The following is a 27056-nucleotide window of genomic DNA, read 5'->3' on the forward strand; positions in this document are numbered from 1 at the left end:
ATTAACACAATATTGTTAATCCACTATACACCAATAAAATTTTTTAAATTAAAAAAAAGAAAAAAGCCAAGGGACTTGCCTAGATTCCTCAACACATTTTGAACTTTCCAGATCTTTATTTGGAGGAATCATTGTATAAACTCACTAAATAATTTTAGTGTATACTTTAAAAAGCTGGAAAATGTGAATGTGTCCTTCAAGTGTATTTATTATCAGAGCAGCAAGACAATAAAACAGCTGCAGGTAGAGCCTAAGTTGCGATGCTTGACACCTACAGGTGCTCAATAAATTCTTGGTGTTGAGTGGATGTGGAGGAGAGAGAAGAAGAAAGCTTGTAGGAAGGCTCTCTCTTACCCTTTTTCATCTTAGACCAAGCTGCTCAAAAACAAAACATGATTAGTTCGGAATCAAATGTTCTCCTTCCTGGGAAGAAGGCTCAGAGGAGGCAAAATGAGCAGGATGCTGTAGGCAGTTATACTGATTAGGAAATTAGGAAGCAAAATAATCTCTTCTCATCAATAAGTGAAAGCAGGTCATTAGAGGCTTCTTGTGAAATGTGAAGACAGTCTCCTGTGAGGACTGTTGATGCTCTAAGGTTCAAACAGCAGAAGCTGAGTCCCATTTGGGTATGAATTCGGGTTTTAAAACTTATCCTTCTCCTGAGTCCTAGTAGTACAATTAGAATTAAATTAAATTGGATCATGAACATTTGAACTGTATAAAGAAAAATACCACATCATATTGAGGCATTCATATGTCTTAAAGTTTTGCTCTAACCCTTCCATGTTTTTATTTTTTAATGAAGTATAGTTGACATATACTAGTTTCAGGTGTACAGCATAGTATCTTGATATTTTTATAGATTATATATTGGCTATATTCCCTGTGCTATACATTACATTCTTGTAACTTATCTGTGTTATACCTAACAGTCTGTACCTCTTAATCCCCTTTACCCCTGTTTCCCCTCCTCCCACTCCCTCCCTTCTTGCAACCACTCCTCTGTTCTCTGTACTCTTATTTCTTTTGTAATGTTTGTTCATCTGCTTGTTCTTTAGATTTTGCATACAGATGAAAATACATAGTATTTGTGGATATTTTTAAGTGTTTATATTCATAGTCAGTTAATTATGACTTATTTTATTTAGAAGCTTTTTTATTTTCAGTGTAATTGGCTAAGGTTTGCAGTAGAGACTAAGGAAATGAGCCTCTGATCCACCCCCTTCTCTGAGAACTGCCTTTGCTCTTCTGGACCTCAGCCACAGTGACTTTCCTTTGTGGCCCTGATTTCCAGCATGGCTGAGTGGATCAGCATGGACACTGGCTCAGGCTGAGACAAAATCTCTCTGGAGAATTTGAACTTGGGAAGCGAGGAACAGACTCTAGGGAGTGTGGGAGGATGTTTGAATGCTAGACATGTAACTTGGGAGTTTGGGGCCAAATAAGGGTTTATTTAACTTATATGCAGACTATATCATGTGAAATCCTGGGCTGGATGAATCATAAGCTGGAATCAAGACTGCTGGTAGAAATATCAACAATCCCAGAAATGCAAATGATTCTACCCTAATGGCAGAAAATGAAGAGGAACTAAAGAGCCTCTTGATGAAGGTGAAAGAGGAGAGTAAAAAAGCTGCTTAAAATTCAACATTCGAAAAACTAAGATCACGGCATCCAGTCCCATCACTTCACGGCAAATAGATGGGGTGAGGGGGGGGAATGGAATAAGTGGCAGATTTAATTTTCTTGGGCTCCAAAATCACTATGGATGGTGACTGCAGCCATGAAATTAAAACATGTTTGCTTCTTAGAAGAAAAGCTATGACAAACTTAGCATATTAAAAAGCAGAAACATCATTTTGCCAACAAAGATCCATCTAATCAAAGCTATTGTTTTTCTAGTAGTCATGTATGGATATGACAGTTGGACCATAAAGAAAGCTGAGCACCAAAGAATCGATGTTTTCAACTGTGGTGCTGGAGAAGACTTTTGAGAGTTCCTCAGGCTGCCAGGAGATCAAACTGGACAATCCTAAAGGAAATCAACCCTGAATATTCATTGGACGGACTGGTGCTGAAGCTGAAGTTCCAATACTATGGCCAGCTGATGCGAAGAGCCCATTTATTAGAAAAGACCCTCATGCTGGGAAAGATTGAGGGCAGAAGGAGAAGGGGGTGACAGAGGATGAGATGGTTGGATAGCATAACCGACTCAATGGATATGAGTTTAAGCAAGCTCCAGGAGACAGTGATGGACAGGGAAGCCTGGCATGCTGCAGTCCATGGGGTCACAAAGAATTGGACATGACTTAGCGACTGAACAACAACAACAAAGGTCTGTAAAAGCGGACAGAGCCAGTTTAGTGCAAGAGCATAAAGCACATATGCCGACCAAAAAGTAGAGATGGAAATAAGAGACCTGAGAACAAGAAACTCCCTGGGTTCCCAATGGCTTGACAGATTCTGCTTCTGGCCTCACCAGGTTCTAAGTGTTCTTATGTGAAAAATCCCAGCATTCCTTTTTTAACTGAAGCGAGTTGAAAGTGGGTTTCTGTCACTCATCACCAAAAGCAGCAAAAGCTAAGTATTCTGACACAGTTACTCCTAGCTCCTGGGAAAACCTCGCTCATTGGTCCAGCAGCCACAAGTCAGGCATCACCTGTATCCTATGCTATTGTTGTTGTTGTTGCTCAGTCATGTCCAACTCTTGGTGACCCCATGAACAGCAGCACACCAGGCTTCTCTGTCCTCCACTATCTCCTGGAGTTGGCTCAAACTCATGTCCATTGAGTTGGTGATGCCATCCAACCATCTCATCCTCTGTCATTAGGCAAGAACAAAACAGAGGTGTGTCCTGGAGCTGGACGAGTGCCTGGATCCTAGTCTCAGGTCTACCTCAATCCAGCCATGTGACCTGGAGCACACTGTACACCTCACTGTGCCTTTGCTTTCTCTTCTACAGTATCCCAAGTCCACCTCTTTCCATTTGCAAGGTGCTGAGTGGGTCCTCAGTAGATACTGATCTTCTTCCATTAAAGTGACAGTTTCTTCCACTTAGGAAATGTGGGGGTTTAGCTCCTCTATTGATCTGATTTTTTTCTTTGAGACTTTGAACTCTTAAAATAAAGATCTTAAAAAATACCCAGAGTATTTCATGCTAATTCAGGGTCCATTTCAAAAGATGGAGCCAGGCTGCCTGGCAGCATGGATCTACTGGTTGTCTTGCTGCAAGACAGAAACGAACCAAATAACATGAAGGGACATGATCAGGGAGTTGAGGATCTTTATAAGCTTTATCACATTTAATCCTTACAAACAATCATATTCCTAATATACAGATAGGGAAAATGAGTCCAGAGTATCTTAGTAACTTTCCCAGGTGTCACAGGGGACAACTGGGAGGGCCAGAACTATACTCAGGTCTGAGTGATCTTAACCACTGCTCTCAATTTTCCCACTGCCTGCAGTTTGATATACAACCCACCCTTGACCTTTGTAGAAATTCTGCTGTCCAGACCTTGTTTTTGTGGTTTTGATATGACTCATTGATCTTCCAGAAAGCAAGAAATGGGGAAATGGGCCACTTTCCCTCATCCAGATATGAAATCCTTCCTGACTGTGACTGCTATCTCCATCCCTTCACCTCTCCATTATCAGTCTCCTCCTCTGGAAACATAAGTTTTAAAATAACATCAACATTGGCAAAGTGTTCTGAGAATGACACAAATAAACCATGGGAAGCACTTCAGGAAATGTCTAGCAAATAGTGAACACTTGAAAAATGTTGGTTATTAAACATAGCATCTGCTTACCTGCCTTCCCCTGGCATAAGTGGCATCCTTCACTTTTAATCAGATTTACACCTTTATTCAGCAAGGAGATCAAACCAGTCAATCCTAAAGGAAATCAATCCTGAATACTCATTGGAAGGATTGATACTAAGGTTGAAGCTCCAAGACTTTGGCCACCTGATGCAACAGATGACTCACTGGAAAAGACCCTGATTCTGGGAAAGATTGAAGGCAGGAGGAGAAGAGGGTGACAGAGGTTGAGATGGTTGGATGGCATCACCGATTCAATAGACATGAACTTGGGCAAACTCCAGGAGATGGTGAGAGACAGGGAGGCCTGGTGTGCTGCAGTCCATGGGGTCGCAAAGTCGGATGACTTGGTGACTGAACAACAACAACACCTTTATTCATTTATTCCTTTGATCCACAAACAAGTATTAGTGACCATGCTATGAGAGCACAGACATGGATCTAAATCGACATTTGGAGTTAGGGAAGTGAAGAAATAGGGAGGGGTGTTCAGAGAAAGAATAATGTAGATTAAGGCTAGGATGCAGGAGGAGATATGACACGTTCTAGGGAACAAGTAGCTCATTTTAAGACATAAAGTTAGAGCATATCATTCTTACGATCAGAAGGATTGATAGTTTTCCATATCACTCACAGTTGTGATATAAGCTGAAGTCATCACAAGGAATGGTCTACAAGACCTCTGATGATATGCCTCTGCCCACTTCTCTCTGCCCTGCTCTCCTCCAACCCACCAGCCTTCTCACAGATCCTTGAAATCACCCCCAGGGCCCTTGCACTTACAGCTCCTCCTCCAGATATCTGCATGTCTCGCTATCTCAGCTCCTTCAAGTCTTCATTCAACTATCACCTGAGATATATCAGTGAGATATTCCCTGAACACCTCCCACCCTCTCCTCTCACCCACTACTCCTTTCTTGCTTTAAGTCTCTCCACTGAACTTATTGCCTTCAGATAGGTTTCATCTGTCTACCCAACTAGAATGAAGCTCTGAGGTTTTGTTTCTGTTCACTGTTACATTCTCAGCACAAAGAAAGGACTGTTCCTACGCCTGATAAAGGTTAACTGAATGAATGAATGTGGTCAGTCACAAAATGGCTAAAACAAAAGAGAAGTTGTCAAGAGCCAGATCACAGGGAGGCCTGTGACAAAGAGACAGAATCTAAGCTTAAATCCTGTGAGGAACCATGAGGGGTGACGGCAGGGTGTGGTGTGATCAGAGTCACACTGTAAACAATCCCTTAGACTAGGGTGTGGAGAATAGGACAGGTAGCGAGACCATTTCAGAGACTGAAGCTGTGATCTCCATGAGAAGTCAAGGCGGCCTTAATGGAGGCTGTGAGCACAAGGATGGGGGAGAAGGAGCCAAGTGACAGGCATCTAAAGGGAGAATCTGTGGGGCATGGTGACTGGCTGACAATGGCAAATACCTAAGGGGGGCAGGCAGCATCTTAAATGACTCCTTTGGTTTCTTTTAGAGAATATGAGTGGCAATTTGAAGAAGGAGTGAGTTTGATTTTGCATATATTGCATTTTATGTGCCAATGAAGATGCCCATAACTAGTCACAGAGATTTGATGTTCAGTGAAGATCTGAGTTAGACCAAGGAATCTCATTGCATAAACGGTAGTTGCAGGGGTTCCAGCTGAAATCATAGGTCCTGGAATTGTAATAGAAGCCTTATGGTGGCACCCTACAGTGTGGGGGGTGAGAGATGGTAGGAAGTATCAATAAAAGCTGATAGAAATCCAGTGGGAAACAGATTTTACTCTCTCTCCAGGTAGAACTTGGAATGCGTTATTCCAATATAATCCCCTATGGTAACTGACCCTGCATAATAATTAGGTACAGTGCTATTGGTCATCTACATTGTGGGTGAATTTGGTCTTGTGTGCTAGCGTAGGAAACTAACCACCTGCTGCATAATACTGTTTCCCTGATAAAATGTATAGCCCATTCACAAGCTGAGCACTGCTGATACTACAAGATGAGAAATCCTCATAGCAGCCCACATTTTTCAGAATTCCAGCTGTACGTTGTGAATTCTTCCACCTAAAGGACAACTGTTTCATAAAATGTGAGTAAAGTATGTTTCTAATTCCCAAATGGGTTGCTGATGCTGAGGAATGTAGATCATCTACATAGTATCACAGCTGAAGCTCTGAGATGGGAGGGATCCTTGAGCAGTAGAGCACAGAGGAAATAGAGGTGAGCTCCTAAGGCATGATAACTGAACTCTGGGAACACAAATATCTGAGAGTACATTATAAAACTTGGTAAATGTGTTACACACAGAGTCTGTGGAATTCATAGTGCAGGATCTGGATAACAACTGGCTATAAATAGTTGGGATCTTTACTTACTTCCACAGCCCACACCCAGATCTTGGTTTCTAATGGTGGTGGTTTAATCACTAAGTCATGTCCAACTCTCTGCAACCCCATGGACTGTAGCGCACCAGGCTCCTCTGTCCATGGGATTTCCCAGGCAAGATTACTGGAGTGGGTTGCCATTTCCTTCTCCAGGGAATCTTCCCAACCCAGGGATTGAACCCAAGTCTCCCACATTGCGGGTGGATTCTTTACAGACTGGAGCCACCAGGAAAGCCTGGTGGGATCTTTGGGTTGCCACTAAAAAAAAACTCAAACTGACTTAAGAAAAAGGAGAGAGAAAGAAAGGAAAGGAAAAGAAAAGAAAGGATGGAAGAAGTTAGGAAGGAAAAAGAGGAAATGCTATTGGCTCACTTATCTGTAAAGTCCGGGGAAAACTTCTACAGCTTCAGGCATTACTGGATGCTGAATGATGGTTTCCGGTCAGTTTAGCTTTCTACCACCTCTTGACTGATTTCTTGTGTGTTGGCTGCTTGCCAAGCAAGCTGACCCTTCACAGAAGCAAGATGCCTGCCATTAGTTTCAGGTTTATGTTTTATTTTCCCAACACATTCACAGAAAGAGGATGCCTCTTTTCCAATCACTCTAACAAACGGAGTGAACACAAGTGATTGGACAAGCTTGGGTCCCATGCCATCCCTAAAGTGACACTAATACACAGAGGGAATAGAATCCATATCAGCCACACCTGAGTTACATGCAACCTACAATGCAGTCAGACCTGAAGTAGGAGAAATAAGTGATTCCCCAAGGAAATTATGGATTCTATTACCAGAAGGAGGATTAGATGCTGGGCAGCAAGAATACCAGATGTCTCAGGGGAACCAGGCTGGAGAAAAAACTTCCTTAGGGGCTTCTCTTCCCAGAAGGCCTCTTTAAGGGCTGATTCAAAGGTGTTAGTGATCTCAAGGAGTCAAAAAAAATAAATAAAAAATTTCACATTAAGTGTAGAGAGAATGGGTTTGACTGAGGACATATCTCCCACCTATGAATGGGAGAATGCCTATCTCCAACCTTTCTGTTTCACCCACCTTCTGCTACAAGACCCAACAAGTTGACTTTAGTACCCAGCCTTCCCCCGTATTCAGTGTCACATTGATCTCTGCTGTTATTTGGCAGAATGATTAAGAAGGAGAAAATAAGAAATTAAGTTCAGCAATTCTTGAGATTGGCGTTGAGTATGGAAACAAAAGTTACTTCTGAAACTTGTGGGTGTGCTTTCTTTTAATTTGGCTGCACTGGATCTTAGCCGTAGCACATGGGATCTTTAATTGTGGCATGCAGGATCTTTTAGTTGCAGCATGTGGGATTCAGTTCCCAAGCCAGGGATCAAACCCAGGTCCCTGCATTGGGAGCCAGAGTCTTAGCCACTGGATCATCAGGGAAGTCCCTACAGGTGTACTTCCGTGTAGAGTCTACCCCTACTTCCCCTCACTCTAGAAATTCATACTGTATGTGGCTCACCCTCAGGTCATACTTCTTTAAAAAGAGAAATTGTTATTCTACATGCAGGGAGATTGAATGATAGGGCCTGCCACATCCTCTATTTTCTGTGACAGGGAAAGGGGGATGGGTTGGAGCAAAGAAGGGCTGGGGTGGACTCAGCTCAGGCACCAGCCAAGGGACCGGTGTCAGTAGTTGGTTTAGTAAAGCAGGCTGTACAGGTCACAGGATGGGTCTAAGATGAGAAAAGTAAAGTCCTAAGTAGTGACAGGGATACCAAGAGAAGGCAAATAAGGAGTCTAAGGACACTGCATGAAGCAACACAGGCTCCAGAGTCCACTCCAGTTGCTCTAACAGAAGTGCTGCAGCCAGGTGGGAGAGTGTGAGAGTCGGTCCCTAGAGGTGATTCAAGCTCAAAGACAACAGGAATTAACAAGGAGAGAACGCATAATGAAAGCCGAGTAGGTACATACTAATGTACGTATGGACTCGTGTAGATAATACCTGGGACTCTGGAGTAGGGCCAAAGTCATGATGCTTGGACATTCCTCCATAAATCTAAAAATGTAGCCCTTTAAATTCAACCTCTGATATCAACCAATAATATGTTCAAAAACCTTCCTAAGTCCTACTCTACCAGAGCCAACTTTATAGCCTGATGTTAAAATAGTGTTTTCCCACAAATTCTTTATTAAACTTGTTTCTTGACTTATGATCTGTCAACAAAGGGGTTGTTGTCTCCTAAAATATGGATCCAGCTTTTTTAAGGCCCACACCTTGGCTGGGCACTCCTTTAAGAAAGCTTCCTCTTTTGATGGCTATTTTTCTGCCGAAACAGATCATTAATTCTTTCAGTCTGTGTTCTTGTCATGCCTGAAGCATTTATGCCTTACTTAAGCCTTTCATTATAATCAGCTGCCCTTACTTTGCTATTCCCTGCAAGGGCTTTGCCTCAATCACATAAGCATTAGAACAACTGCCCTTTTAGCTATGGATCAAGTTTTCTTTGGGGTGCCCTATGTAAATGAGAACACTTCAAAATGCTAATTTATAATAAGTCAAAAGTTGACTGACAGAGTAATAATACTACTGCTATGAGTGGACTGTTGAGAGGCTAAAAGAATGGATCAAGAAAGAACACAGCTGGGAAGAAGAGATGAACTGATCAAAAGCAAGGATAGAAAAGGAAGAAAGAGAAACACAGGCAGTGGTTGCCATCAGAGGTGTGAGGATGCTATTAGGCTGGAACTGGCAGGGGAAAAGACAAATTTCTTTGTTACTGTCATGACAGCTGTGTAACAGAAAACAATATAAGATTTGGAAGTCTCCAGGAAAAACAAATGAATTTGATAGAGTAACTGATAGGATAAAGCACTTTTAAAAACTATGTATATGAGAAAGCCAAGTATTACAAATAAAAAGGACAAAAGAAGGATAATGGGAAATTTTTCAAGATAAGAAATATAATCACTGTATACCTTTTGACTCTTTATAACAATAATAGATATTGTTCACCAGTATTCATACGATTAGTTTACCCTTGAACAACACAGTTTGAACTGCATAGTTCCATTTATACACCAATTTTTTTCAGTAAATATATACTACAGTACTACATGACCCATGGTTGGTTGAACCCATGGATGTAGAACCATGGATACACATGGCCAAATCTAAAGAGATACATGGATTCTTGATTGTGTGGTGTCAGCATCGCTAATCCCCATTTGGCTCAAGGTTCAATTATATAAATAGTGACATCACTATAGTAGTAGGATGGGAGATAGGGAGTATAAGTGAGCTAAATCCTCAACTATTACTTCAGGATGTACATAAATAATACCTGAAGTTGATACATCAAGAAATAGGTAAAGGAACTTATCATTTGGGAAACAGCTTGAAGAGTTCAAAACAGTTCTCTGCCTTCAGAGAACAGGAAATGAGGGTGGAACAGAGATTGTTGCTTCTCATCACAGTTCTTGTGTTATCTAACTATTTTTAGTTAGCACCAGACTTAGTGTCAGGAAAAGTTTTACCAAGGACCTGCCCTGTGCTAAGTATTGTTGTTATTTAATCAGTAAGTTGTGACCGACTCTTGTGACTCCATGGGCTGTAGCCCGCCAGGCTCATCTGTCCCCGGGATTCTCCATGCAAGAATACTGGAGTGAGTTGCCATTTCGTCCTCCAGGGCATCTTCCCGACCCAGGGATCAAACCCATGCCTCTTGCATCTCCTGCATTGGAGGGCAGATTCTTTGCCACTGAGCCAAACGACAAACACTTCTCTGGCTTACTGCCAGATACTAAGCACTTTACATTTATCAACTCCTTCAATCTCTGCAACAACTTGATGAAGTGGTTAATCTTATTTTTCCCATTTAACAGAAAAGGAAATTGAGGCACAGAGGATGAAAACCTTGCCTGAGGCCACAGTTGAGAGTGGTTGCGCTAGCATCTGAGCCCAGGTAACCCAGCTCATAGCCTCTGCACTTTGCCTGCTCCCTAACAAAACCAAGGCATGGATATCATTATCTCAACTTTGGAGACAAGGAAACATGGGGACATAAAAAGTCATTTTCTAAAATCACATAGATAGTGGATAGGATCTGTATGACTATGGGTTTGATTAACTTTAACACTCACGCTCTGTCTCTCCATGGCATCATGCAACTTTGTGTTTAAAAAGGTTAGACAGTTGTGAACAAGGCAAGAACATCCATTTCTGTCACTGCTATGTAATATAGTGCTGGAAGTTCTAGCCAGTGCAGTAAGGTAAGAGAAGAAAAAAGGTGAGGAGAGAGAAGAGAAGAGAAAAGAAAAAAGCATACTGATGAAAAGAAAGAGAAAAGGAAGAAATAAAGTGGTCCATATTTACAGAGGACATGATATGCTACACAGAAAATTCCAAGTAATCTACAAAATACAACTAGAATAAATGAGTTCAGCGAGGTGACGGGATATAAGATAAATATTCAAAAATCAGTTCTATTTCTACACATTAATAATAACATATAAAAGCCAAAATTAAAAATACAATACCATTTATAATCATTCCCTTCTGCCCAGGTGACACTTGATGTGCTGAGACATGAAGAGTAAGGAGTCTATAGAGACTAAAGCAGGAATGATCAAAGTAAAAGAAGTAACACAGGCTCTGATGTGATGGAATGAGTCTGAAAGTGTTCCAAGAACTAGAAAAAAGTCCAGTACAGCTGGAGTAAAATGAGTAAGATGGAAGAATGGACTGAAGGGAGTTTGGAGAGAGAAGCAGGAGCCGTGGAACCTTGAAAAGGCATAGTGAGGCATCTTCTCCTTGGGAAATGATTGAGGGGAAATGAAACAATTTGATTTCACTTCAGATTGAACGATCACTCTGGACACTGCAGAGACAGCTTTGGAGAGGAGCAAGAATGAAGACAAGAAAAATGGGTGAAGATCACTGAAGTAAATAATCCAGGAAAGAGATAATGGTGCTGATTCTAGCTAAGATAGTGGCAGGAAAACAGGGGATTAAGAATGAATTTTGGAGGTAGAGTCAGCAGTACCTGTTGATGGACTGAAAAAAAAAAAAAAGAGGACAAGGAAAAGGGAGGGGATCAAAGACAACTCCCAGGTCTTTGGCTTCAGCAACTGGAGAAACAATTACGCTATTTGCTAAGATGATGAAAAACATGGGAGAAATAAGTAAGCAGAGGAATGGAGCTGAGAAATCAAGTTTTCAGTGCGGGACATAATAAGGCTGAAATTCCTAAGGGACAATCAAGTGAACATGCCAAGTAGACTCTCCAGATCCAAAAGAGAGCTGAGATACAGACTGAAAGGGGACAACTTCAGCATATAGATGGGTGGTTCTTGATTCTGGCTGCTCAATACATTACCTAAAGGGCTTTTCAAATGTGCTACTGCCCAGACGCTACCACCATATCAACTAAATCAGAAGCTCTGGAGGTAGAAACCAGGCATCAGACCTTCTGAGGAACACTTAGATTTAGAGATTAGAGGAAGGAGAGGGACCAGCAAAAGAAGATTGAGAAGTGGCCAGTGATACAGGAAGATGCCCAGGAGCTATGGCTCATGGAAGCTGAGTGGGGTATATTTCAAAAAGGAGATAAAACATTGCTACACCGGATGTTATAATTCAATGAGCAACACACGCAAAGCACTTTGTAAATTTTTAATTGATAAACACTGGGCTTCCCAGGTGGCGCTAGTGGTAAACAACCTGCCTGCCAATGCAGGAGACAAAAGTGATGTGGATTTGATCCCTGGATTGGGAAGATCCCCTGGAGGATAGCATGATAACCCACTCCAGTATTCTTGCCTGGAGAATCCCATGGAGAGAGGAGCCTGGTGTCCATAGGGTAGGGTTGCAAAGAGTCAGACACAACTAAAGCGACTTGGCACAGCACAAACAAACACTAGGTGAGATAGTAGCATCATCTAAGGAGAAAAATTACTCTCCTCCTGGTACAATAGTCCTACCTGGGCCACGGGCCCAACAAACCTGAACCTTAGATAAATGCTGGCAAGGGAGGTCTACCCCTGGCACTTCTTACACTTATAAGAAATAATAAAAAATATTATGGCTATGAGGATTAAACAAATTTATACCCATTCTCCTTAGCTCAATGCTTAGCATTTCATCATCAGAGTAATAATAGTTATCATTATTATTTACTCTAACAATACTAAATTATTTCTAATAATAATAAGCATTGATTTCATTACATAGTATTATTATTAATGCAAACATAGTGCTTTCTATTTGCTAGGCAAAGTTCTAAATGCTTTACATATACTTACTCTGTTAGTATTCCAAAAGGTTAGCTATTGATTTGTTGCTGTTGTTAACTCCAAATGACTTGTTAATTCCAAGTGATTTGGTTTCCCGAGTGGGCACTAGGGGCTTCAGCATCCCAGAACCATTGTTCTGATGTGCAGGTCAATAATGGCCTCATGAGGCTTCTCTGGATGTGGCAGAGAAGATGGGATCTGTCCTGAGGGAAGTCTATGGGCCTCCAGCACCATGAGTCAATTCCTAGGACCACCTGAAGGACAGCAGGGCTGTCCTATAGGAGAGCTGTGTTCCACAGTGATGTCTGAATTCCTTCATGGAGGCTATGTCATAGGCAAGTTCACATCTGGGCATAGAGACAATTTCATCTGGGTTCTTCAACTCAACTACCGATCACTCGTACATATCAGGTACTTAAGCCTCACGTTGGCTTTGGAAAGTAGAGATGGTTATTCCCCATTCTACAAGAGAGGAGACAGAGGCTTAGGTTAAAAACTTTTGTGCAAATTCACACAACCAGTTAGGATCAGAGTCAGGACTCAAACTGAATACCCTAAATCCACATTCAGACCTTCTTGTCTACCATGCTAATCTTTTTTTTTTTTTTTTACCAAATTTTAAGGAGTAAGAGCTATGGCCAAACTAAAAGAAATCAATGACAAAGACCCCAGAAGAGATCACCTTCAATACACTAAGGAAAAAAAAATGGGCAAGGAATATGAACAGGTAATTTGCAGAAGAGAAACACAAATGCCAAAAAAAAGAGGTAAATAAAATATAAATTTTAAAAAATACATGTATATTATTTTACACTCATCAGATTCATTTTAAAATGTAAAAGTCAGAAAACAATAAGCACTAGAAAGGATAATGGGTACAACCCTTAGACATTGCTGTTGGAAGCTATAAATTGGGGCATAGAATCCAGAGAACAAAGCAAGGTATCTAGAAAACTTAAAAACTCATAACCCCATGATTCTACTTCTAGATATTGTTCATAGAGAAACTTCTCTCATTTGTATACAAGGAGACACGTATAAGGATATTTCCTACTGGTAGCATGGGAAAAAGTAACTATTTAAATATCTCTTTATCAGGGAATGAATAAATAAGATTGTGTATTCATTCCATAGAACACTGTCTAGAAGTTAAAGTGAATAAACTAGATCAATGCATATCATCATGAATGAATCTAAAATATACATACTTGACTGAAAATGGCAAACTGGCCGAATGATACATGAAGTACAATATCAATGAAAGAACTGATTTTTAGAAGCAGAGGTTCTAGGATTAGTGCAGAGTGAAGAGCGAATGTATTTGGAACCAGAGCAATCTTTGGTTAAAACTCTTCAACAAATCATTTCTGAAGTCTCCCCAGTTCTTTCTGATATCTTTACTTCTGTCTTCCTTTTTTCCCCTTCCAGTTTCTCTCTCTCTCCTAAAAACCCCTAATCTAATTTCCATGAATCAGTTTCAGAGAAACTGTAAATTCTCTGACATCAAAAGTAAAGCTTTGAATTTCTAAGTATTATCCCTGGGAAATGGGTCCATAGTTTCCATCAGATTATCTGAAAGGTCAGTGTCCCATTAAGATTAAAAATTCAGAGGAAAAAATTTTTTCAAAAAAACATGCAGTTCTGATACTGTTTCCTTTGTTTATCATGCCCTGGGAGTAACAGTTATTTCTCGTCAGAAGAAAAAAATAATAGAGAGAGAAAATGTAAAGTGATTTGTTCTACCCTGTTTCCACTAGCCCCTTGCCCTGGGAGAAAATGCCCTGCCTTTGGAAACATAAACGTCTCCATGCTCCCCAGGCCTCCCATCCATCATTACAGGCAGGCACGGGGCAGCAGCAGCCAGCCTCCTTCACTGCCACTCATGACCCTTTCCATCAGATGTCTAGCTCCGGCCAGTTTGTTGACAATTATGAAGATTTTTTCCCAACCCAGCCAAACAGCCTCTGCACCATCAGAGCTCTCCAGACCTGGGGAAACTATAAGAGACCAGGAAAGCATACCTTGCTTTGTAGAGGACGCCCCAGCAGAGGGCCCAGACCCAGGTCCAGACATAGCTACAGGGGCTCCCCAGGGCTCCTCTGTAACCTGGAGCTCTGGGCCCCACAGTTCTCTAAATTCATAGGCTGTCTGGAGAGACCAGTGGGATAAGGACATTTAATACATATACTTGGGGTGAGCTGAGGGTCAGCCAGGTGGCTCTGCTGAGCTTGGCTGGCTTGCTCACATGGATGTCAACTGGCTATCAGCTATCTGGATTAGCCTCTGCCAGGTGCCTGGGCTCTGCTTTGCTCTAAATGTCTCTCATTCCCTAGCACTCTAGCCAGGGCATGCTCTTACGGTAAATAGGAAAGTACAAGACAGCAAGCACTGAGCCTGCACTAAGCCTCTGCCTGCATCATATCCAATAATACTGGTCAAAGCAAGTCACAGGACCATGCCCAGAGTCGAGGACAGGGCTTGTTACCCTGCCCACAGTGAGCAGGCTCTGCAAGCCAGGGGTCAGGCTCTACCTTTTATCAGGGATGTCTTTTCAATTTTTTGAGCAAATAAGAGACTACTTTCCACCTATCTGATTAGTGAAGGAAAAAAAAAATTTTGTAACACTGTGTTCCAGGCACCATTTAAATGAGGATAGGGAGTGTTAAGAAGGGATGCAATGAGGCTTCCGTGGTGGCTGAATTGGTAAGTAGTCTGCCAATGCAGGAGATACAGGTTCAGTCCCTGATCTGGGAAGACCCCACATGCCACATAGCAAGTAAGCCCATGTGCTACAACTATTGAGCCTGTGCTCTAGAGCCCAGAAGCCGAAAATACGGAGACCACAAGCTCCAGAATGAAGACTACATGCTCCTGAATGAAGACCACACACTTCTGAATGAAGACTACTGAAGCCTGAGTGCCCTCGAGCCTGTGTTTCCTAACAAAAGAAGCCCACATATTGCAACCAGGGAGTAGCCCCCACCCACCACAACTAGAGAAAAGCCTGCCCAGCCAGGAAGACCCAGCACAGCCAAAAATAAATAAATGAAATTATTTATAAAAAAGAAGAAGAAGAAGGGATGTGAAGAAGGTGAGCAAATAAGCCTCACTGAAATCTTGAGTAAGAGTCATACTGGAAGAGGGAAGAGTAAAGCAAAGATGGGCTCCCAAGGGAGAGCTGGAGCCAGGGGAGAGTACAGGATTTGAAGGCAGAGAAATGAAAGGGAGACCAGGCTGTGTAGGGCCACTGTAAGGAGTTTCTTATAAACTCTTGCACCTTTCTAACCTTTTAAAACCAAATGTGTGTTCCTTTCAAACCCATAATTTTAAAGAAATACAGACAGCAAAAACAAATAACAATCCTGAGCTGCTCTCCAAGATTCCAGTATTAGTGGACTCTATGAGCATTTTCAGAGAAGGCAATGGCACCCCGCTCCAGTACTCTTGCCTGGAAAATCCCATGGACGGAGGAGCCTCGTGGGCCGCAGTCCATGGGGTCGCTAAGAGTTGGACACGACTGAGCAACTTCACTTTCACTTTTCACTTTCATGCATTGGAGAAGGAAATGGCAACCCACTCCAGTGTTCTTGCCTGGAGAATCCCAGGGACGGGGGAGCCTGGTGGGCTGCCGTCTATGGGGTCACACAGAGTCGGACACGACTGAAGCGACTTAGCAGCAGCAGCAGCAGCATGAGCATTTTATCCTAATTCCCGGCCACCACATCCTCGAGCTTCCTGGAGCCTGCAGAATATTATCATTGTTGAGCACAGGCTGCCCTCTGCTGTTCACTTTTGGATGCGCACCTATGAGTATCCCCTGAAGCAGCAAAGTCATTGTCCCAAGAGAAGGCAGATAAACCGTTGTCAGAATGCCTCGTCTTCCTTGCCAGCAAGTTTGATATCTCAGGAAGCCCTTGAAGGACAGAATACAAGAACAGGTCTCCCAAAGCTTTGCACACTCATTTTCCATCATATATTACACTTTTGAAAGGACTCAATTACTTGTCAACTTGCTCATTTGGTCCTCCACAAACCCATGCAGGGCAAAGCAGTGGGGCCTTGGTAGCCCATTTTGCAGGTGAGAGGACTGAGGTTTCAAGAGACTGTAAAACTGGCACTCAGTCCCATTAGCCCGTGCATAGTAAACCGGGTGAGAGTCACGACCCTCCAAGCCCACTCCAGCACAGCTGAAGGGCAGCAAAGGGGAGATGATTTGTTCACAGTCTAAATACGAAACAGAAAATAAAAATCTTTTTTTCAGGATAAAAAGCTGTGACTTGTCATCATACCAACCAAGCCTCCTTCTCATGGTCTCTTCCTACCTTGATCCGAGTCCCATCACTGGCCCACAGTGATTCTCTGGTTTCTGATATGAAGATTTTGCAGCTTTTGGCAGAAGGATGGAGAGGCGGGAGAAGGCCGTGACCCTATGCTGTGGCCCATGTCACTCTGTACCTCTTGAGGAGCATTTTCTAACTTTAATCTGTGTTTCATTCCAGAGCATCTCCTACTTCTCTATCTTCCCCACCCAGGAAGTAGCAAAAGCTTCTAAGACCCATGCCCTCAGGGTAGAGTTACAGAGATACAAAGAGAAAGAAAAGCATGGGTGCTCACCTTTTTAGTTTTAAAAATACGCTTTTGAAACTCCCAGCAGAGAAAATCATTTGAGAGAAAGGGTTTCTGTTTCTCCAAACCCTAGGCTTGGGGTGTCAGTTATGAAGATCCTGAAGAACCCAACCATCAGACTTAGGTCACAGACCATAAAATTAAAGGGTGAGAGGTTATGTTTTCCTGCCCTGGAAAAAGAGGACAATTCTCAGGAACAGTGAGGGAAAGAAGGTAGTTGAAGCCTGACAATCTGGAAACTTTATCCAAAGAGAAACAAGCTAGGAGACACTTCGCAGAAGGGTTTTTTTGGAAGTTGTGTGCTGCGTGGAGTGTCATGTAAAACTCTCCATCGCTTCCCGACAAAATCTTCAGTAGGATCTGCACTGCCTACTAATGCTTAGGGAAGTGTGACTTACTTTTCAGGGGATGTGAAAAAAAAACAAGTGCTGCATTACCTGTACCTTAAGGTGCAAACTGAAGTGACACATAAGCAGAAGCCAATATACCAACTGCTGTAACATCCTTGGCCTTGGGAAGCTCAAACCTGAGAGAATGAAATCTCCTTATCAAAGCCATCATTAAAACATAATTTGAAAAACATGTTAAAGGCTATTCTAGAAATACAAAATATTGTATGTACATATTGGAGACAGTAACTAGCTCTACCTGGGAAACCGAAGAACATTTCACATTTCAAGGTGAAATGATAGCTTGACAGATGGAGAAGTAAAGAGAAAATCGTTTTGTTAGAACTAACAGAACAGTCTCAAAATGGTCACGTTTCTCTTGACTGGGTAACAAAGTAAACGAGAGCAGAATCCTAGGAAAACTGATTGGATTAAATAAATGAATAGGCAATGAGTTAGAGTGCTAAAAAATAAAATACAGATGATAAAAGAAAGCATGAACTACACTGTAATTGTGAGATTTGATTTAAAGAAGAAAGTATTAAACTAAGCAAAGAGGTTTATGTTAATGATGACAAAAGTACAACCCACATGAAGATCTAACCATCATAAATGTTTATACGCCAAATAGCATGTCTTCAGAGTGCTTACAGCAAAAACAGCAGAAACTAAAAGACTTAGACAAAAACACAGTGTAAATGTTCATTCAGTTCTCTCAGCCCGTGACAGATCAAGTAGATAAGACATTCATAAGGATACAGAGCTTACAAACAATATAGCTGATGAAGTTGAGCTTACAAATACAGGCATCAACATGAATATGATATTCAGCCAAAAACTACTTGCTGAGCATCTACTACGTGCTTAGCACTACTCTAGGTGTTGAAGGTACAGAAGTGAATAAAACAGAAATAAATTCCCATGCTTGGGGACTTACATCATAGTGCAGAAAGAAAGACATGTGATCATTGGGCTAAGGTGATGGCAGACAGGTTTTTCTACCATAAAGTTAATATTTTTCCTTTTGTAAACAATACATTTCCTTTTGGGAGATACTCCAAGATGATATAACTAGCCTGTTTCTCATCATGCATGTATTTACCAGTTTTAACATTCATTAATGACTCTTACCTAAAAAAAATTATTGCTCTGGTTATTGCTGAATGGTGATCTTCTAGTTCCCTCATGGCTTCTATTAATAGATTTACTAGTTGGAATTCTACTGTAAGCAAAATGTTTCCCTCCTCACCATTTATTTATTCATATAGTAACATCTATATGGACTCATGGATTCTTATTTTACTCATCATCCAGGACTATCATTATTTATTTTGTTGTTCAAACTGTCCCAGATTTGGTCAGTGGGAGACTCTTAAAACTGACTCCTGAGGCCTTTTCCCATGTCCCTATCAACTGAGCACTTTCCTTGCTTGCTGGTATATGATATTCCAAGTTCATACTGTACTTTTCCTACCCTTGCCTTGGAGTCACACATTTCTCCAAGACATCTTGACTCTTTTTATTGGAGAATGGGATTTAGACACCAAGATATGAGTATTAGGTGTACTCATTATTACTGGGTTGTCACTGCTATGAGACCATCTCAGACATTAGATAGAAAAGAAAGACATATATATATACATAATACCATTTATATAAATAATACATTAATAAATCTATTTCTGTATTTTTCTACCCATATTTAAAATCATGAATTCACATGGATATTTCCAGGTCCAATCCAACACCACTGGATTTATTCAAGCCTTTCCTTTTTCCACATTTCCCCCCATTTGTCTGGCAGTGAGAAGCTTGTCTCTCATTTTTCACAATATATTTCCTTTGGGATACACATAAAACAGTTTCAGAATTGTTATTTTAAACACACACACACACACAAATTGAAGAGTTCAGTTTCTAAAACATAAAAAGACTATTGGGTATGTCTTTTTTATGTTAAAAAAAAAGAGAGAGAAAGGAGAGAAAATTAGAGTCCAAAATATGCACTGAAGGATGCCACAGGTATAAAAACAGATCTTTTCAACAAATCAGCAAGAAATCCCAAGTTTACAGATAAGAATCTCTCATTCCTTTTCCAGCTGGATGAGAACCTCACATGTGATGCTAGTTTAGCTGAATATAAGTCTGAGTTCAAAACTGCTTTGCCTCACAAATTTGAAATCATTGGTAAATTGCTTTGCAGGGACTTTTAGATTCACCTCCATATTAACTTTTGTCTCATAGTTTCTTTTCTTTCCTTTTTGTTGCCCATTTGTACTGCACTTTGGGACAAACCATCACAGATTTGTTTTTAGTGGTGTCTTTTCAATGGTTTAGTCTATCTTGAGGGATTTTTTTAATGTCAGTGTGCTCGTTTCAAGATCTTTAGTGCTTCTTTTTCATATCAGCCTATAAAATGTTTTGTGAATGCTATTTCTTGTCCAATAACTCTTAAAATATGAGTTATTTGTATTTTAAAGTCTTTCTATCCCATATTTCCTATTTTCCTGTTTCTTGTGTGTTAGTTTTTTCAGTTTACTCAATTTGTTACCTACTGTTTAATAACGTTATTTCCCAAATATTTTTGTGATTCCTGAAGGTATGCTTACCTTTCAGTTGACAAAAAGAATAACCTAAGAGTTCCAAGAAATTTAAAAAATGTAAAACCAGTTACCCATATAAGAAAAAATGATCATAATATCATCAGACTTCTTAACAACACTATCAGAAGACAGAGAAGCAATGTCTATGAAGTTTTGAGAGAAAATTATGTGGAGTCCAGACTTCTAGCTCTAGTCCAACCTATGAAGAAAACTAATGCCATAAAAAAGCTTTGAATCTATGAAAGAGAAAACTAACCCCTAAAAAATGACAGTTACTTGGAGAGGCAAAAGAAAATGTTAAATTCTATAATTAATAGTTTCAGAAATATTCAATAAGAAATCACATTAAAAACACATTAAAACCACATTAAAGGGCTTCCCTGGTGGCTCAGTGGTAAAGAATCCACTTGCCAATGCAGGAGACATGGGTTCAATCCCTAATCTGGGAAAATTCCACATGCCGTGGAGCAATTAAGCCTGTGAGCCACAGCTATTGAGCCAGTGTCCTAGAGCCCAGGACCCACGACTACTGAAGTCGCAGGCCTCTGCAAAAAGAGAAGCCGCTGCAATGAGAAGCCCAAGCACCACAACCAGAGAGTAGTTCCCACTTGCAACAACTAGAGAAAAACCCACACAGCAGTGAAGACCCCGCAGAGCCAAAAATAAATAGTTTTTTAAAATCATATTTAAAACTCCTGTTAAGAAAAATAATTATTAAAACTATTTAAACTTTAAATAATTAAAAATTGGAAATTTATAAAATATATTCACTATAATTTGACAATATATGGACAGCACAGAATCATGGAGCTAAAAGCCTCAATTTATGATCAAACTAAGAGACTCCCAGAATGAACATAAAAGAACAAAAAGATTAAAAGTCTTATGTAAATAAAGTTCAGAGAAGTAGAGAATAAATACAGAATTTCTGCCATTTGTCTGTCAGTAGCTCAGAAAAAGGAAACACAGAAAATGGAGGGGATAAAATAATAAAATAAATAATAAGGGAAAACTTTCCCCACAGTAAGGAAATGTAAATCTATGAATAACCAAAATATGCATAAAATGTTATACAATAAAGTTATTTTTCAGACATTCAAGGATTCAGAAAATTGATACTCGTTCTTTTAAAAACAAAAAAAAGCACTCATTTTTTCAAAAAAAGAGGAAAACATAGCACCTAAGATACAATGGCTCTAACCTAGTAATACATAAAGTGAGTGAAAGTCGCTCATTCGTGTCCGACTCTTTGCTACCCTGTAGACTATACAGTCCATGGAATTCTCCAGGCCAGAATACTGAAGTGGATAGCCTTTCCCTTCTCCAGGGGATCTTCCCAACCCAGGGATCGAACCCAGGTCTCCCGCATTGCAGGCAGATTCTTTACCAGCTGAGCTATCAGGGAAGCCCAATACATAAAGGGAGACCCCCTAGACATTTGTGTAGCAGGTTGCAAAACAATTAGTTTAAACCCAAGGTGGAAGTCAGAAGCCTCTGGCAGAGCTAGAGATGTCTTTGTAAAAAAAGACCATACTCAGCACAGAGTGGAGTTGGACATCTGTTAGAAATATGGTTATGCTTAGGGAAATTATAAAGACAAGCTTCTTGAGCTACAGAGAGAAAAATAAAAAGAAAAGCAATTAGAAATTCCAGAACCACTTTCTCCCAAAGAAAGCTATATAAGGAAGTTAGAGTCTAAATATAAAGCCAACCTAAGTGTGAAGTGATTTTTGAGCAATTGATGGATTCTAAGAAAAGATAATCCAATTTATTTTGATACCATGGAACACTTACCTTCACGCATACATGTTTAGCAGCATAAGATCCTATTTTCCTTTCGACAAGTCCAATGATAGTACTTAGCTCTGGAATGAAAGATATTTATATTATATTTATAATATCATAATAATACATGTATTTATTCATTTTCAATTATTTCTGTGTTAAATCTATTAGCAAAATATAAATATTATGAAAGTGGCAATACACAGAAGTTGGGAGCCAGAGGAGAGCAAAAAAATGTAGGAGTACTAATTTCTACATCTTTGGTAGTATCAGATGATATTGTCTGAAGATAGATATTGGAAAAATAAATTAAAGTTTGTAGATCATATTAACTTTAGAGGAATAATTGCTAGAACTATAAATAATTAGCTAGCTAAATTTGGAGGTGGGGACTTTTAAGTAAGATTTCCTTTTTCCTTTTTTTTTTTTTCCCCTGTTGACAAAGATTTATTCACTTTATTCCTTTGTCTAAAGAAATTTTCCATAGGTTTGACAGTATTATCACTGGTTTCACAAAGATATTATGGCATTTCTTTTGTTTTTTAATCTGGAACTATTTTTACTTTTTAATTTTTATTTTATATTGGACTATATAGTTGATTTATTAATACAGTGTGTTAGTTTCAGGTGTACAGAAAAGTGATTCAGTTATACATCTACAGATATCTAATCTTTTCCAATTCTTTTCCCATTTGGGTTACTACAGGATATTGAACAGATTTCCCTGTAGGTCCTTTTTGGTTATCTATTTAAATACAGTAGTATATATGTCAACCCCAAACTCCCAGTCTGTCCTTGTCTGCAACCTTTCCCCTTTCATAACCATAAATTTGTTTTGTCTGTGAGTCTGCTTCTGTTTCATAAATACAATCATTTGTATCATTTTTTAAAGTACCACATATAAACCATATCATATGATATTTGTCTTTCTCTTGTCTGATTTACTTCACTTAGTATGATAATCTCCAGATTCATTCATATTGCTGCAAATGGCATTATTTCGTTCTTTTTAATGGCTGAGTAGTATTCCATTGTATATATGTAAGATAAGACTATCCCTTAACTTTCAAAACTGAGCTTCAATAAATACTGTCTGTATATAACAAATAAAAACAGTAAAAGTATAAAAAATTATTTGCTATGAAAGTAACAAGCATAATAATTCAAAAGAGAAATGGTTCAAAAGTAGATTATGCTGAGGAATGGAGGCAGGGGTCTGGAAAAGTCTTGCTTTTCATGTTATGCCTCCTTTCTATATTGCTTAGCTTTTTTCCCCCACATTGTGCTCTAATTTAGTGATGAGTTTTTAATGTGTTAAAATATTAGGGCAACCACTGAAGAATAGAATAGGATCTATAACTTCTAAAAACCCAATATGAAAAAAGTGAACCAAAGAAACTCAATCAATGCAATAATATGCAGCAGAATAGGGGAGGGAGACAAAGAACAAGGAAGTATTGTAAACAGAAACATAAAGTATGATGGAGATAAAAAGACACATAACTTGAAAGGCAAATGGATCCAAAGGTTAATCTATTTTATTAAATGAAAGAAACATATTTAAAAAATAAATTGACAAAAGCTTTGGCTATGTTATATATAGCTGCTGCTGCTGCTAAGTCACTTCAGTCGTGTCCGACTCTGTGTGACCCCATAGACGGCAGCCCACCAGGCTCCCCCGTCCCTGTGATTTTCCAGGCAAGAACACTGGAGTGGGTTGCCATTTCCTTCTCCAATGCAGGAAAGTGAAAAGTGAAAGTGAAATCACTCAGTCATGTCCTACTCTTAGCGACCCCATGGACTGCAGCCCACCAGGCTCCTCCGTCCATGGGATTTTCCAGGCAAGAGTACTGGAGTGGGGTGCATTGCCTTCTCCGGTTATATATATAGCAATAAAATTCAAATCATGAATTCAGGGAGGATCTTAAGAGAAAAAGAATTGAGAAGAAGATAGAACAGAGAGATGTATATTCTTAGGACCACAAAGATGAGGTGAGCCCAAACCACAGCTGAATCTAGCCAGGTTCAGCCAGGGGTCTAGCTGTGACTGAATGGGGCCAAAGCCATGTCTGACCACCCAGAGAGTGTTATGGGCTGAATTGTGTCCCCCTCCCACCACCAATCATATGTTCAAGTCCTAACCCCTAATACTTCAGGATGTGACTGTATTTCAAGATAGGGTGCTTTAAGAGGCTATTAAGTTAAAATGAGGTCATAAGGGTGTGTCTTGATCCAGTATGACTGGTATTCCTCTAAGAAAAGGGATAAGAGATAGATACACACAGAAGATCACGTGAAGACAGGGAAAAAACGGGTATCTACAGTCAAGGAGACAGGTCCAGAAGGAAACCAATCCTATGGACACCTTGCTCTCAGACTTCTAGGCTCCAGAACCATGAGCAAGTAAATCTCTGTTGTTCAGGGCACCCAGGGTGTGGTAGTTATGGCAGTCCTGGCAAATGAAAACAGAGGGTCTCCTTTTATTAGAGACCATAGCAAAAATCAACAAAACCAAAAGCTGGTTTTTTGAAAGGATAAATAAAATTGACAAACCATTAGCCAGACTCATCAAGAAACAAAGGGAGAAAAATCAAATCAATAAAATTAGAAATGAAAATGGAGAGATCACAACAGACAACACAGAAATACAAAGGATCATAAGAGACTACTATCAACAATTATATGCCAATAAAATGGACAACGAGGAAGAAATGGACAAATTCTTAGAAAACTACAACTTTCCAAAACTCGACCAGGAAGAAATAGAAAATCTTAACAGACGCATCACAAGCACGGAAATTGAAACTGTAATCAAAAATCTTCCAGCAAACAAAAGCCCAGGTCCAGACGGCTTCACAGCTGAATTCTACCAAAAATTTAGAGAAGAGCTAACACCTATCCTGCTCAAACTCTTCCAGAAAATTGCAGAGGATGGTAAACTTCCAAACTCATTCTATGAGGCCACCATCACCCTAATACCAAAACCTGACAAAGATCCCACAAAAAAAGAAAACTACAGGCCAATATCACTGATGAACATAGATGCAAAAATCCTTAACAAAATTCTAGCAATCAGAATCCAACAACACATTAAAAAGATCATACACCATGACCAAGTGGGCTTTATCCCAGGGATGCAAGGATTCTTCAATATCCGCAAATCAATCAATGTAATACACCACATTAACAAATTGAAAAATAAAAACCATATTATTATCTCAATAGATGCAGAGAAAGCCTTTGACAAAATTCAACATCCATTTATGATAAAAACTCTCCAGAAAGCAGGAATAGAAGGAACATACCTCAACATAATAAAAGCTATATATGACAAACCCACAGCAAACATTATCCTCAATGGTGAAAAATTGAAAGCATTTCCTCTAAAGTCAGGAACAAGACAAGGGTGCCCACTTGCACCATTACTATTCAACATAGTTTTGGAAGTTTTGGCCACAGCAATCAGAGCAGAAAAAGAAATAAAAGGAATCCAAATTGGAAAAGAAGAAGTAAAGCTCTCACTGTTTGCAGATGACATGATCCTCTATATAGAAAACCCTAAAGACTCCACCAGAAAATTACTAGAACTAATCAATGACTATAGTAAAGTTGCAGGATATAAAATCAACACACAGAAATCCCTTGCATTCCTATACACTAATAATGACAAAACAGAAAGAGAAATTAAGGAAACAATTCCATTCACCATTGCAACGGAAAGAATAAAATACTTAGGAATATATCTACCTAAAGAATCTAAAGACCTATATATAGAAAACTATAAAACACTGGTGAAAGAAATCAAAGAGGACACTAACAGATGGAGAAATATACCATGTTCATGGATTGGAAGAATCAATATAGTGAAAATGAGTATACTACCCAAAGCAATCTATAGATTCAATGCAATCCCTATCAAGCTACCAACAGCATTCTTCACAGAGCTAGAACAAATAATTTCACAATTTGTATGGAAAAACAAAAAACCTTGAATAGCCAAAGCGATCTTGAGAAAGAAGAATGGAACTGGAGGAATCAACCTACCTGACTTCAGGTTCTACTACAAAGCCACAGTTATCAAGACAGTATGGTACTGGCACAAAGACAGAAATATAGATCAATGGAACAAAATAGAAAGCCCAGAGATAAATCCACGCACATATGGACACCTTATCTTCGACAAAGGAGGCAAGAATATACAATGGATTAAAGACAATCTCTTTAACAAGTGGTGCTGGGAACTCTGGTCAACCACTTGTAAAAGAATGAAACTAGAACACTTTCTAACACCATACACAAAAAATAAACTCAAAATGGATTAAAGATCTAAACATAAGACCAGAAACTATAAAACTCCTAGAGGAGAACATAGGCAAAACACTCTCTGACATACATCACAGCAGGATCCTCTATGACCCACCTCCCAGAATACTGGAAATAAAAGCAAAAATAAACAAATGGGACCTAATTAACCTTAAAAGCTTCTGCACATCAAAGGAAACTATTAGCAAGGTGAAAAGACAGCCTTCAGAATGGGAGAAGATAATAGCAAATGAAGCAACTGACAAACAACTAATCTCGAGAATATACAAGCAACTCCTACAGCTCAACTCCAGAAAAATAAATGACCCAATCAAAAAATGGGCCAAAGAACTAAATAGACATTTCTCCAAAGAAGACATACAGATGGCTAACAAACATATGAAAAGATGCTCAACATCACTCATTATCAGAGAAATGCAAATCAAAACCACTATGAGGTACCATTTCACACCAGTCAGAATGGCTGCGATCTAAAAGTCTACAAGTAATAAATGCTGGAGAGGGTGTGGAGAAAAGGGAACCCTCTTACACTGTTGGTGGGAATGCAAACTAGTACAGCCACTATGGAGAACAGTGTGGAGATTCCTTAAAAAACTGGAAATAGACCTGCCTTAAGATCCAGCAATCCCACTGCTGGGCATACACACTGAGGAAACCAGAAAGGAAAGAGACACGAGTACCCCAATGTTCATTGCAGCACTGTTTATAATAGCCAGGACATGGAAGCAACCTAGATGTCCATCAGCAGATGAATGGATAAGAAAGCTGTGGTACATATACACAATGGAGTATTATTCAGCCATTAAAAAGAATACATTTGAATCAGTTCTAATGAGGTAGATGAAACTGGAGCCTATTATACAGAGTGAAGTAAGCCAGAAAG

General features: G+C 39.8%; 1 long non-coding RNA gene across 3 annotated transcripts in view; it reads right to left on the minus strand.

Annotated features, from left to right (window-relative positions):
• The window catches only part of LOC102402106, a 63662-nt gene that overhangs the window by 17837 nt on the left and 18769 nt on the right, over nucleotides 1–27056 (minus strand). For 2 of the 3 annotated variants that reach the window (XR_328686.3, XR_006548202.1), the window contains exons 2-3: nucleotides 21860–21930; nucleotides 12457–12909 (exon numbers count right to left, since the gene is read on the minus strand). This is a non-coding gene — a long non-coding RNA (uncharacterized LOC102402106). Of the gene's footprint in view, nucleotides 1–6450; nucleotides 6703–12456; nucleotides 12910–21859; nucleotides 21931–27056 lie in introns of those variants that run through there. The other variant, XR_006548203.1, reaches the window with a different exon arrangement.

Source organism: Bubalus bubalis, chromosome 24, assembly GCF_019923935.1.
Source record: "Bubalus bubalis isolate 160015118507 breed Murrah chromosome 24, NDDB_SH_1, whole genome shotgun sequence".
Taxonomy (NCBI): Eukaryota; Metazoa; Chordata; class Mammalia; order Artiodactyla; family Bovidae; genus Bubalus; species Bubalus bubalis.